Here is a 13,642-nt window from a genome sequence, read left to right as displayed (position 1 = left end):
ATCCTGAAGACATGGAGTAGAATCCCAGCCCCTGTAAGCAAAGAAGGAGAGAAAGGCTATTCCACTCCATCCTAAATAATTCTTCCAGGCAACCAGACCTTATGAATTACTCCACACATGCCATATGTATTCTTCCTGGACTGAGGCAGTCCATTTGTAAGAAACACTTTCTTTTAGAACCCCACTTGAGCAGAAATGGCAGCCATTGCTTTTGCCACCACAAACACAACGATGTTTCTGAGGGGCACAGTTTCATAAAAGTGGGTGACATATTCTACAACAACCAAATCTCTGTTCCGTGATACGGTCCCGGGTGTCAGAGGTAAAGAATGCCCACACCTGGACTTTCAAGAGGGACCCCCCCCTCCCACCACCACCACAGGCAATAATATCAGGGCAGCCTTCATCTGGTCTTTTAGTTTATACCAGCTTGTCAAGAAAGGCCTACAAAGCTCCTGGATCTTGACCATCATCTGAGGCCAGTAGCAATGACTTACCACTCAATTATAGGTTACTCATCATCCCAAGATGTCCATACAAAGCAATGTGATGAGCCAAGTTCAACAGACTTTTTCTATTGCACTGAAGCACTGGTAGTCTTCTAACAGGTCCATGGTGACGGTCCCTTGACACTGTACACAAAATCATACTCTCAACTGGGTGAGCTACTTTGGGTGATTACCATATGCTTGTCTCCTGAAGAAGGACTTCCAGGTCTGGTGGACACTCTTCCTCTGCACTATGCAGAGTTCTGCCAGAGTAGGGCCTCCTGTTGACCCAAAATTAGTCTCTAGGTCAGAAATGTCAGTCTCAGGGGTCTTAGGATCCCCCCTGCAAGAGGAGGTGGCTCCATATTCAATGGTTTCTAAATGGCTGACTTCACATATATCCTACCCCATCCTTCCTCTGGGGTTCAATAGCTTTTTATTAAGATGCAATTGCCTAGTAAGACTTGGCACAGGTCTACTTTCCTCTAGGCAGTGACCCATGGTACTCTAGGGTGACATAGGCCGTGGGTGGTTCTACTCAGTACTGTGAATACTGATCACACTGGAAAACAGATCAAGATCCAGGAGACACTGCCAAAGTGAGTCTTCAACCATCTCAAATGAGAGGTCATGTGCAGTTTCACAAAGGCCCTACAATGCATGAGATACTTCGCATCACAGATTTTCTTTAGCACAGGAGACACTACTCAGAACTTATCTCCCGTTGTTTGATTGGCACCTGAGTCTTTCAGAGCTGTCATTGGGATCCAATTTAGGGATACCTCCTGGTGGCACATGAAAGCGTTTGCAACCACTTCCAAATGGCAGCTTTCTACATGGCTAGTTTCAAAAAGCAGTGTCTCTGAAGGAAGGTTTTGCTCCAGAGATTTAATTCAGTGTCCACATCCATGAAGAGGCCACGTCATTTACCAGCCCTTAATCCAGAAGCTCTTCGCGATTCTCTACACCAAAAAAGACAATGGAAGGGAACACGCCGACTCTTCTACAGCTCAAAAACTTAAGGTGGCAAAAATGTAGCCAGGAAGTGCTTCAATCGAGTATTGGTCTACATGAAGTGGGCTGCAAAGTGGCATGATGCTGGAGAAAAACCTAGTCACAACAGACGAAGACCTGTCAAACACAAATGATGCAATATTGTAGAGCAAGCAATACAGAAAGCAGAGAATCAGCTCTATGCTGTCACAATTAATCATGCGAAAAATAAAACAGATATGTTTAACTTTTTAGCAAAGTAATTGACCCAGAGTAATTAAATGAGGTGCTTTTTACTACAGACCAAGACTGCCAGAACCTCATGACCTAGTACAGACAGATTCTTAAAATATGAGCTCACATCTCAGAAACCCCAAAAAGCCCATCAACAACCAGTCAGATCTTCCAAACACCAAAACCTCGTTTCCATCCTTCATCACTATGAGCCTTGAGCAGATAATCAAAACTGCTGGTAGGATAAAATCTTTGAATACGTCTAATGATCCTTACATACATAGCTGCTACCATACTTGCCCTCACTGGGCCAGGAGGCACCGCGAACCATCACAGCACCATTTGTACAAGGAATAGCACTGAAGCCCTTAAAACACACAATTATCACTATTACTGGAGAAGCCATAAGCAAATCCATGTGACTCAGTAAACGTTAGACCCATCTCACTCCTCCCTTTCATTAATAAAATCTTAGAGGGAAAGCCCCTGCCTCAAATACAAGTCTTGTTACAAGTAAATAACATTCCCTTTGAAAGTCAATCAAGTTTTAAGCTAGGGAGACGAATAGAGACTGTGATTGTCAACATTAGGGAAGACCTACTCGCCTCGCTGAAGCGTAACTGGTGGAAGACCTTATCCTTCTAGAGAAACTGTCAGCATATGACACCGTGGATGAAAATAAGTGCTTGAATGTTTGTAATTGTATTTGTCATGGAAAGCCAACTCATTAAAATGGGCTCACCTTAAATTCCAAATGTACCAGATGATGTTCAAATCTGCAAGCAGCTGGGCAACTCTGAGTAACAGAACAACAATATGTTCACCTGTCTAAAAACATCCATCACTGGATTAAGGACAGCTATTGGGCCTCAGTGGTGCTAATGCTTAAGTTCTTAGCGGGGAGACCCACCAGCCATCAGTCTGACCGCCATCTTGTTGAATGAGACAACTGATGCTCATACAGTAAAAAGCTCAGGAGCATGGTTCGTCAGAATCCTTCTATTGATCACCGAATCTCCAAAGTGATTAAAAATGCAAACTTTAATGCAATGCTACTGAGAAGGATCCTCCTGCTACTCAATGGTTTGCAATGCATTGAATTGACCAGGACACTGCTGGTACTGAAAATTAATTATTGAAAATTGTCCATACTGTAGCCCATAAGAGACAGAATGCAAAATCAGTTTACAGAACCAAGTAGTCCGGCTCTTCCTCATCCTAATGAAATCAGATTACATTGCGCTGGGTTTCAAAGGCTACCTCTGGTGCAGAAAATAACATTCAAATGTCTCTGCATCATCTTCAGAACAAGGGAGGCCATGGCCCTAAATACTTGAAAGCCCGTTTCATTCCATAAGCCCTCAGACATAATCTGAGATCATGTGTGGCAGACTTGATTGTGCAAGCCTGTTACACCCACAAAAACATAGAAGGAGATAGGTTTGGGTGCTGGGTGCAACACTCTGGAGTGTGTTGTGGCCAGACCTCAGAAGCCTGTACAATTTAGCTCTCTTCAAGAAAAAACTGAAAACAGGGCTATTGGAAGAGGTTCTTCCATCTTGTCTTGATGTTCCTGGGACTCCCTGCTTCCCTCCCAAAGAGACAGGACCCAGAAGAGTTAAAATGATCCCCAAGAATAGGAGTCACAGAGCAACCATTAGTCGATCCCAGACTCACCCTTGTCACTGGTCATCCTCTTTACAGGAAGGAACAGTCATTTAGGAACTTCCAATCTGACTTCAACAACAATGCAAAATGGCTCTGATCACAAGCCAGAGCTTTCCAAACACACAACAAAATTAATAAATTAACACTTCAATAAATACATGAATAAATACATAATTTTCAGACACCTTGTCCAGGGATTCAAGGTCCTCTAGTAACTCAGCTAATGGAGCTGAAATAATCTTGATAGTCCCTCTTGTCACCACTGAGCCAATGTCAAACTGAAAGCAAACATGAGTTGGTCTTTTGGTGGTGCAAGTACTAGGCCTAACATGACCAACCCTTCTACCCTCTCATAAGACCCTTTAGTCTAACAGCTGCTTGATTTTACTTCTGCGAGGTGTTCTGGAACCTAACTTATATAGCAGTTTGTTGGGGGGAGGGGCTCTGTGGCTCCTTCCACAGATGAACTGTTCCATCCTTTGTTTACCAGTACCACATGAATGGCATCTCAAAACTCCAAACTTGACCCAGTATTTGTGGGCCACTCACAGGAGCTTTGTTCTGCATTGTGACATCATTTGGCCTGGTGTGAACCATGGCTTGGTGTAGATCGGAAAAATATATCCTGAGCCAGAATATATAACCCATGTTTTGTCTTGAGTTTGCTACACTTTATCTAGGTACTCAGTGATTTCCATGCAATGCCCCTGCATGCTTTTATACACTGGTGTGGCTTTGATAAATTTCTGAACATTGATAACATTCTGTTCAGGCGTCAACCCAAAGTTCCTAAAAAAGCCTCCACTTTGAGTGAATAGTTTGATTTCTTTGTTGTTTGTAGTGTGAGAATGCTTGTCAAATATTAAGGTAACCTCACCATGGCTAGTGAATGTAAACGTTCTTTGTGTACTTGGTGGATATAGCAATGCAACTGAAAGCAGATAGCGGTGTTAAATATATATTTTCTCATCCTCAAGTTTGTAAGACTATTATAATGCAATAGCTTCTCTTTGAGGTGCTACTCAACTCAATATTTTCTTAGATCTGGTCAGGAAAACTTTGAGATCTCGGTTTCAGGACATCAATTTTGGGTTGCTTCAAACTTTCAGCATGACCCATCTGCTGACACGTCACCTTGGGCTCAAAGTCTCTCTATGAATGGAGGCTAGCTTATTGTGGACCTTAAGGTCCAATTTCCTCTTTGCATCCATAGTTTCTTCCGCTCCAAATTCCTAGGGGCCGATTCCGATCCGGGTCGGAAGGGCACCGAACGCGATCCGGCTGGAAAAACTACGAGCCATACGCGCATTTTCCGCCCGACTCGTACAGCTGTATGAGCGAGCAAGAACGATGCGAGCTACGTGAAATTCACCAATCGAGTCGTTTCCAGGTCCAAACCGCTCCGTACGTCTCGGTCGTAAGCTAACCGTGGCGTGCAATTGATGCGATTTACGACCGAGCCAGTACGATGCACGCGTCGGACAGCCTGTGTGAGCCAGAGTGTCCAGCTCGCAAAACGTCCGGTTGGTTACCTTTGGGGGTCCGCGTCGGACCCCCTGTCACCCGCAGCCCTACGACTCGGACACAGGGGGAGACCCAAGGGTCCCCCCAACACAGGCATGTATGGTGCAAATGGCACCGACGCGTACCCACTCTAGGGAGCACTCCTGCGCGAGACGTACCCATTCAGTCAATGGGAGCCCATGTACGCATTGTATGACCGGCTCCCATTGACTTCAATGGGAGTCCGACCGGACTGAGTCCGGCAGCATACGGCCGCATCGTACTCGCTCGTTCGGACTGCAGGACTCCGGCTCGGTCGGAAAACACTCCGGATCCGGCTCGGTTGGAGTGCTTTCCAACCCGTATCGGAATCGGTCCCCTAGTGGTAAGATTTGTAACTAAATATAAACATTCGAACATTCCCATGGGAAGCAATGTACAAATCTAAAAAAAATGCCAAATGTAGTTATTTAGATTTTTTCTGCCAACCTCACTACATGTCACCTACTGTTTTGTTAGGTCCCTGTGGCTCTTACAGGGCCTTTATTTGCTGAACATAATGCCAGGTCAATCTCACTGTTATGGCAGGAAATTTGCTATTTATTAATTTCACATATGACCTCAAAGCAGAGTTTTGGTTCAGAGAAATAAATAATAAAAACAAGTGAGTCTGACATGTTTTGAGTTTTCTTCCAATGGAGGAGGGAGGGGTGGTGGGTATTTCAGCTTTATCTGCCTGGTCCCTCCGGGCGTATCATGGCAGACTCAGGTATGAAAAATGAACTATGAAAAGCTCATCCTATGATGAATGGTGATGGATGGGTGGCCGGTGCATGGTTTAGCATGGTGGATTTTGCTGAGGCGACACTGTTGAAACAGGATTACTACCTCACATCTAAATGAGACAGGAGAACCATGGGTTTGGGTTATGCTAAACGCATACCCTCCAAGTCCCCTCGTGTGGCCACAGCTTAGGTGATTTAAACTCATGAGATCTATTGACTCCGGTCAGATATTTTATATTCCTACAGGGCCTTCAAGATGTAAATAAGCCATCCTAGTGAAATAAAAATCTTGAAATCTTTTAATCAGTACCACTCATGGTGCCAAATGTACTTTTAGTGCCTGTTGTGGTACCTCAGACCACAACAGGCACTACAAGTTTTCAAGTTGTCAAAAGAAGAAGTTGGTGATCTCGTCCAGGCTTTAGATCTTACTTTGGGGCCACAATAGGTACATATCTGGCTATTCTATTTAACTTTGGGCTACAAGGTGCGCTGTTTCAAGTAGAATCAGCGGAGTCCTCCATGTATTACCTATGGATGAGGAAGGCAGTAGTTGGCAGCCTACTACGTTTATCTGAACCCAGTTACTACTTAAAAGTAAGTTTTAAAAGAGGAAAGCGCTCTTCCTATCTTCAAGGAAAGGCAGAGGCTGTTCAATGCTACAAAAGTTATTGTCTACACCTTTTGATTGATTGATTGATTGATTGGTACTCCGCTACCCTGTGCGGGATCATTCAGGAACCACAGTACAACACTTGGCAATAGCCTGTCAGATTGACAGCCTCTATCAAAAATGGAAATTGATCTCTTTTAAACACATTCAATAGACTGAAGTAGATTCTGGAAATATTTACAAATCTGAAATTATTTGAGGAGATAAAATAATTTCACACTGGAGGCGGTGACCCATGAGATTACAGAAGCTTTCAAGACATGAGCTGAAACATTCAGTAACATTTAAAAGATATTAATGGAACACTTTCGGGATGATCTTAAGAAAGAGATGGGACAATTGACGCGAAAGATAAATATCAAATATAATACTACCTGCAAAATTAAAAGGTCGACATTTCAAAATCATAGTTCTGTTATATTCCGCACCAATCAAACTATACAGATGTGAATTCTATGTCAGGATCCGGAGGCGAGGATTATGCTTTACCTTCTTTGCTTTATTTTACAAATTCACAAACAGCAGCTACCAAGGAAAAACTACATTTCCTATGAACCATGGAAAAAAATCAGAACAGTCATTTCATTAGTCCTATGTTAGTGTCCACATCCCAGTCTGCATAATAGTCCGTGTCACTTCCTACAACTCCTCTTTTTTCACTGCTCGGCAGCTAGTTAAGTAGCCTTTACCTTGTACTTACTTGTTTTCTGTTGACTGAGGAATTATTGCCGCGCTGTGTGGCTGTTGCGCTGGGGCATTCCTATTCAGGTTCCCTGGTGAGTCGCGGGAACGCTCTGCGCTCCTTGCGCGATGAAAGTTCCAATCAGAGGCCGCGTTGCGGTCCTCCGCCCACTAGAGAGCCGCGGGGCTTCCACGATTCACGGGCTGGGGAGCGCGCTTCCCGGGAAGGGTTTCAGTCGCGCTCCGTTTTGCCTGTGTGTGCTCGTGTCCCCGGCTGCCTGTACGCCCAGCGTGACTGGGTCAGTATTTTCGCCCAGATTTTGCACATATTTGAACGCTCGTGAGGGCTGGTAGCGGTGCGGTGCACCAGAGCAGTGCTCCTACGCCTTCAGGTTTTGTTCCAGGGTCAGTGAAGTGTTGGGCCTGTTGGTCTCAGCGAGGACACCCCTGCCAGGCAGCATCTATATATATTTATATATATACCCAGTGAAGTGCGCGTGGGTGCTGTCTGTCCTGGGGCTTGCGCCTCATCTCAATTGTGTACCTTGGGTCACGCTTATTCCTGGTGGGATCCCTCAGCCATAAACGTACATGTGCTGCGTGTGCCTGCTTCCATTGGGACACCTCACCCCGTGGGTTCTTTTGGGTACCCTAGAGCCTTAGTGATGGAGCAGGGCTGTTATGAGGAAGAGGACTCCTTATCCTACCTGCAGTGGGATGACAATTTCTACGAGGCCATTGACACCTCTATTTATCGGGCCGTAAATAAACTAATGATGCCCATGGAACAGAGGTTGGCTGACAGGATTGTGCAGGAGTGCGCCAAGATGGCGCAGTCGGGCGCCATCGCATCCCCTCCGCCGCACCATGCTCAGGGCCCTGACTAAGATGCTAGTGATGCCCCCCCGCCCAAGAAGTAGTGTGATCAAGGGGTTAATAAGGACGCGTTTGCGCCCTTTAAGAAGGCCTTATTGGCTAAGACCGCGCAGGGAGACCCACCGCAGGAACACCCCGGATACTACACCTCCGCAGCTGGATACACCCCAACCCCAGGAGGAAGACTCCTCTGAGGAATCGGGCGAGGATGCCGGGTCCTCGAGGTCTTGGCAGCCCTCAGGGCCTCCGGAGCCTCCCAAGGAGGACATGTCAGACATTTTGGACCCGGACGACATTGTCCATCCGAGATCGGCTGAGTGGACTCCCGCGGATAAGGTGGCAAAGTACGTGGCAGCACACCTCAGGAAGCCCCTGGAGAATGAGGCTCATAGCAGACTTAGGGCTGAATGCCCCCGCCCCACCTTAGAAGGGAAGGTGGCGCTTATGCCAGACATCGATGCCAAGATGACCACATTCTTGGCGAAGTTTGTCAAGGATCCCAAAAAGGGGATTGATCGGTCATGGTGGGCTTGTCATGACAAGCTCCTGGATGCCATTGGCCCCATGACTAAGATTCTGAACATGGCCGAGGAGGCCCGTCTCTCCGGTTCCCTGATTGCCCCGGACGTCCTGTTTGCATTGGCGCAGCAAGCTATCTGCTTTATGGGAAACGCGAACTGCGCCTTGTTGACAGAATGCAGACGCTCCCTTTTGATTAAGGTCGACCCAAAACTGGGCAACCTAGCCTCCCCAGAGGCAGGGGCAGTTGCCCAGCGGGGCTTATTCGGCGAGCCTTTCGTCAAGGAACTGGGCAAGTTTGTCGTAACATTCACGTCCCTGGACAAAGCCCAGTCCAATATTAAAAAAGTGTTTCACCCTCGGATTTTCCAAGGGGCCGGTTGGGGTAGGGGCCGCCCGACCATCCGATTCGCATCTCAGAACCCCTCCCGGGGCGGTCAAGGCTCCGGGCGCGGGCAATACCAGGCAGATCCGCGATTCAACAACTTTTACGCAACATGAGGGCAACGTTTCAAGGGCCGCGGAGGAAACAAAGGCGGCAACGGCAGAGGTGCCAACAGTGAGTGTTCTGCCTTCAGCGCAGCTGTAAGTGGGTGGCCGGCTGCCTCTGTTTCTCCACGCTTGGGACACGATTACGGGGGATGCTTGGGTTCTCCAGACAGTGCAGGGGTTTCAAATGTAGTTTTACGGCTCCCCCCGCCAGTATACCCATCACCGGCCTATCTCTTTTTCAATCGCGGATGCAGCAATGATAGACAAAGAGGTCTTCGCTCTTTTGCAGAAGGGAGCAATCTGTCGCACGGAGGTTCATCCGGGGGGTTCCTCAGCAATCTCTTCCTAGTCGACAAGTCCGATGGGGTCGATGACTGGTCGTCAACCTCAAGGACATCAATGAGTGGTTGGTGTACCACCACGTCAAGATGGAGGGTATCCATCTCCTCAAGGACGTTCTGCTCCCATACGATTGGATGGTGCGCCTGGACCTGAAAGATGCGTACCTGACGGTTCCGATTTTTCCCCTTCACCGTTGTTTCCTCCAGTTCCTATGGTGTGGGCAAGCTTATGAGTTCCTAACACTGCCCTTAGGACTTTCATCTGCCCCGTGGTGTTTCACCAAGGTCCTCAAGCCGGCGGTAGAGTTCTTGCATGCACAGGGAGTCCGGTTAATCATTTATCTGGACGACATGCTTCTTCTGGCGCAATGCCCCTCGAGGTTGAATCCTCACCTGTGAATGGCCGTGGAGTTTCTAAAAAGCATGGGCTTTGTCATCAACGAGCACGGTTTTTCTGGGGTTCATCATCGACTCCACCTCCTGGTCTCTGAGTCTTCCCTCTCGGAAGATCGCGAAGATCAGGCACGAGATTTGCCAGACCCTGGCCAAGCAATGAACCTCTTTCAGGCAGTTTGCGCGCCAAGTGGGTCTACTCTCCGCCTCTATTCAGGCGGTTTTTCGTGGCCCACTGCACTACCAGGTGCTGCACCGTCTGAAGGCGCATCATCTCAGGAAGGCCCTCATGTACTCCCAGGTAGTCCCTTGGTCGGATGAGGTTAGAGAAGAGTTGGAGGGGTGGCTGGCGTATATGGAGGCTTGGAACGGAAGGGCGATCTTCGGTTCCGTTCCTGACTTGGTGATTGAGTCGGACGCCAGCAGATCAGGCTGGGGCGCTCAGTGCAGGGATTTCTCCACCGGTGGAAATTGGTCTCTGCAAGATCAGCACCTGCATATAAATTGCTTGGAGCTTTTGGCAGGATCGTTCGCGGTCCGTTGCTGGACCAAAGATCGGGTTCAGTCCTCGGTACTCCTAAAGATAGAAAATGTTTCTGCTGTGAGGTATATCAATCATCTGGGAGGCACCAGGTCTCGAGCCTTGGCGAACATGCCCAAAGAGTTCTGTAACTTCTGCTTGGCCAACCAAGTCTCGGTGACAGCGGAGTATCTTTCGGGTCGAGACAAACAGGTAGCGGATTGGCATTCTCGCCATTTGCGGGACGCCAGCATCTGGAAACTAGATTCACAGGCGCTTCGCCTGCTGACGGACCGATGGGGCCCTTTCTCCATCGACCTGTTTGCGTGCCTGCTCGATCACCAGCATCCTCGGTTCTTCAGTTGGAGGCCGGACCCGCTGGCGGAGGCGACGGACGCATTCCTCCAAGATTGGAGTCAGGAGAACGGGTATGCGTTTCCTCTGTTCTCGATAATCACACGGACAGCAGCCCTGGTCCGCAGGCAGTGGGCGACTGTGGTGTTGTTCACTCCACTCAAGTCTGGTTTCTGGTTCTACTGGAACTTTCCTGGGCTTCTACAATCCGACTCCCCCACTTTCCTCGCATTCTGACTGATCCGAAAGGCGAGTCCCACCACCTGGTGGAGGAAGGTTCATTACACCTCATGACGTGATGGATTATAGGCAAAGATGGAGACTCCCAGGTCTTTCGAGCCATGCTGAGCTCTCACTTTCCAGAGATTGGGCTGACAGCACATCCAAGCATTACCGGTCTGCATGGATGCGATGGGTTTGCTGGTGTATGCGAAGGGGAGTTGATCCCATGGGTGCAGATTTAACCGGCGTTCTCAATTATTTGGCGATCGTAGCAGAAAAGGGTTTGGCCTATAGGTCAATTAACACTGTCAGATATGCCGTTTTGGTGGGAAACGCTCCGTTGGATGGGACACCGCTGGGTGAGCATCTTTTTGTCTGCAAGTTACTAAGAGGGATGCGTCTTCCCCCTGAGCCTCGGTACTCTGTCCTGTGGGATGTCAATTTGGTATTGAATCTTTTCATCTCCTGGCAGCCCAACCAGTTCTTGTCGCGGAAGGAAATCTCAGTGAAGTTGTCAATGTTGTTGTGCCTCATTTCTTGCAGTAGAGTCTCTGATGTGCGAGCCTTAGATATTTTGGCTAGAGTTTTTTCCCCATACGGGGTAACGTTCACAGTGAGTAGACTCACCAAGTCAAACACCCGTACGATTTCTTACTTGGCTTTCGCAGATTCCCCGAAGTTCTCTGTGGTTAAGTGTCTTAAGGCCTATGAGGAGGCTACGGAGGAAGTTCGTCCACCTAGCGAGCGACAACTCTTGATAACACTCAGAAAACCGTTCAAGGCAGTGTCTTCACCCACGGTAGCCCGTTGGGTCAGGTGGGTAATGCAAGAGGCGGACATTAATACAAAGGCTTTTGGGGCCCATGCAGCATGGGGGGCAGTGGCTTCTAAGACATTCAGTCTGGGCGCTCATTTGGAAGATCTTATGAGAGCGGCAGACTGGTCCTCAGACTCTACTTTTAAGAGAATTTACTTTAAGCTGGTGATGAATGTGGCCCAGGTGGTTGTGAGTAAGCTTTGAAGGAGCATAATCCTCGCCTCGAGTCCTGACATAGAATAGAAATTTGCCTAGCCTGGTAGAAAGTAAGTTTCAATTCTATTAAGGACACAGAGGCGAGGATTATCCCTCCCAGCAACCAGAATGGATGCAGACCTACCCATATGGGAGTAAGAAATCCATTTTAATTATTGTTGGGCTTTGTGATTCAACCTTGCAATCTTGCTTTGCTTAACTGTTGTCGGATGTGTTCTGATATGATGACAAATTTGCATTACCAAAGCTGACGCACATTGTCTTTCCAGGTAATGATGGATCGAAGCAAGATGCATGAGCAAGAAGAAGCAGCGTGACTCTCACGCGAAGAAAGGGGGGTTGCAGGAAGTGTCACGGACTGTTGTGCAGACTGGGATGTGGACACTAACATAGGACTAATGAAATGACTTCTGATTTTTTTCCCTGGTTCATGGGAAATGTAGTTTTTCCTTGGTAGCTGCTGTTTGTAAATTTGTAAAATAAAGCAAAGAAGGAAAAGCATAATCCTCTCCTCTGTGTCCTTAATAGAATTGAAACTTACCTTCTGCCACGCTAGGCAAATTTCTATTCACACTACAACTGATGCGGATTGGAGGATTTAATACATGTGCTTGTGACATGTCCCATTTTGAGAGCTATTTGGGACCACATTTTTCAACACTTTGCGGCTTATTTAAAAGCCTGATGCGCCACCGTATCGTAACTTTTTTTGACATTCCAGTGACACACAGTTAAGATCCATATCTAAGAGGCCACGGAAAGTGACACTGCATTGCTTTTCATGGCCTCATACATATGGTGTAAGGCAACACAGCACAAGTTGCTGCGTTGCCTCACACTGCCTCAGGGTGGCTTGCCATGGGCGTTGCGGTGGGTGTTTCCCTTCAACGGCCATGGTTTTTTACACATTCCCAGAGTAAATCTGGCGTGTGTCAAACCCGTGCGCCTCTGCAGGGGTGGCGTAACGGTTCTTTTTGGGAAGGAATGTGTTCCTGCACAACAACAACCTGATTTCAACGCATCAAAGTGCAAAGGTGGCTGCGTTGGCGCTAGGCAGCCATTTGTGGGACAGCGCAGTGTAAGAAGAGAGGAATGCCCCATATCTCATAGATTCCTGGCCATTTCTTTTGACTCAGGGCAGCACAGCACAGTGACGGGCAGCGTTGCCCTACCTCAAATTGTTGTAATTGAGGCCCTCCTTGGCTGTGCAAAGTCAAATAAATTGATGCAAATTGTCGATTTGTTATTTACTTTCCAAAACATTGAATTGCACTGGAAAGTTTACTAAATCTAACGCAAAGTAGTGCCTTCTGCTGCTTTGCTTTGCGTCAATGGGGCATCCCATTGGAGGTAAATGGGTATTCCTCTGCTACTGACAATCATTTATTAATGCAAAGTCTACTAACAATGGTAGACAGGGCCTTGCATCAAAAATTACACTTCCTCAAGGCATGTGCAAAACAAGCTTGTTTGTGGCATTTTACAGAACACATACAAAGTGGAAAACATTTTTAAGTTAGTCTAAGTTAAAGTTAGTCTAGTGTTTTTGTACTGGAAGAGTACCCTACCAGGACAAAACCTATGCTAGATTTTCACACACACACACACACACACACACACACACCCTGTTGCACTGTGGTGCCAGAGCTTAGTTTGGAAAGAGAGCAGCACCACTGCCCTATCTTAGTAGATAATGTGCTGTTCTGCTCTCTCCATCTCACACAACACAGTACACTGCGCTTTGTGATTAGTATATCTACTGGTCTCTGATAGCTGAAATGTTAGAGACAATCACTGCATCAAATCAGAAGTGACCATCACCCTCATGCTCACAACTGCACAGTACCATTTTATATACTTGGACTGG

Source organism: Triturus cristatus, chromosome 1_2 (genome assembly GCF_964204655.1).
Source record: "Triturus cristatus chromosome 1_2, aTriCri1.1, whole genome shotgun sequence".
In the NCBI taxonomy this organism is placed as follows: Eukaryota; Metazoa; Chordata; class Amphibia; order Caudata; family Salamandridae; genus Triturus; species Triturus cristatus.
This window is presented reverse-complemented; position numbering follows the sequence as displayed.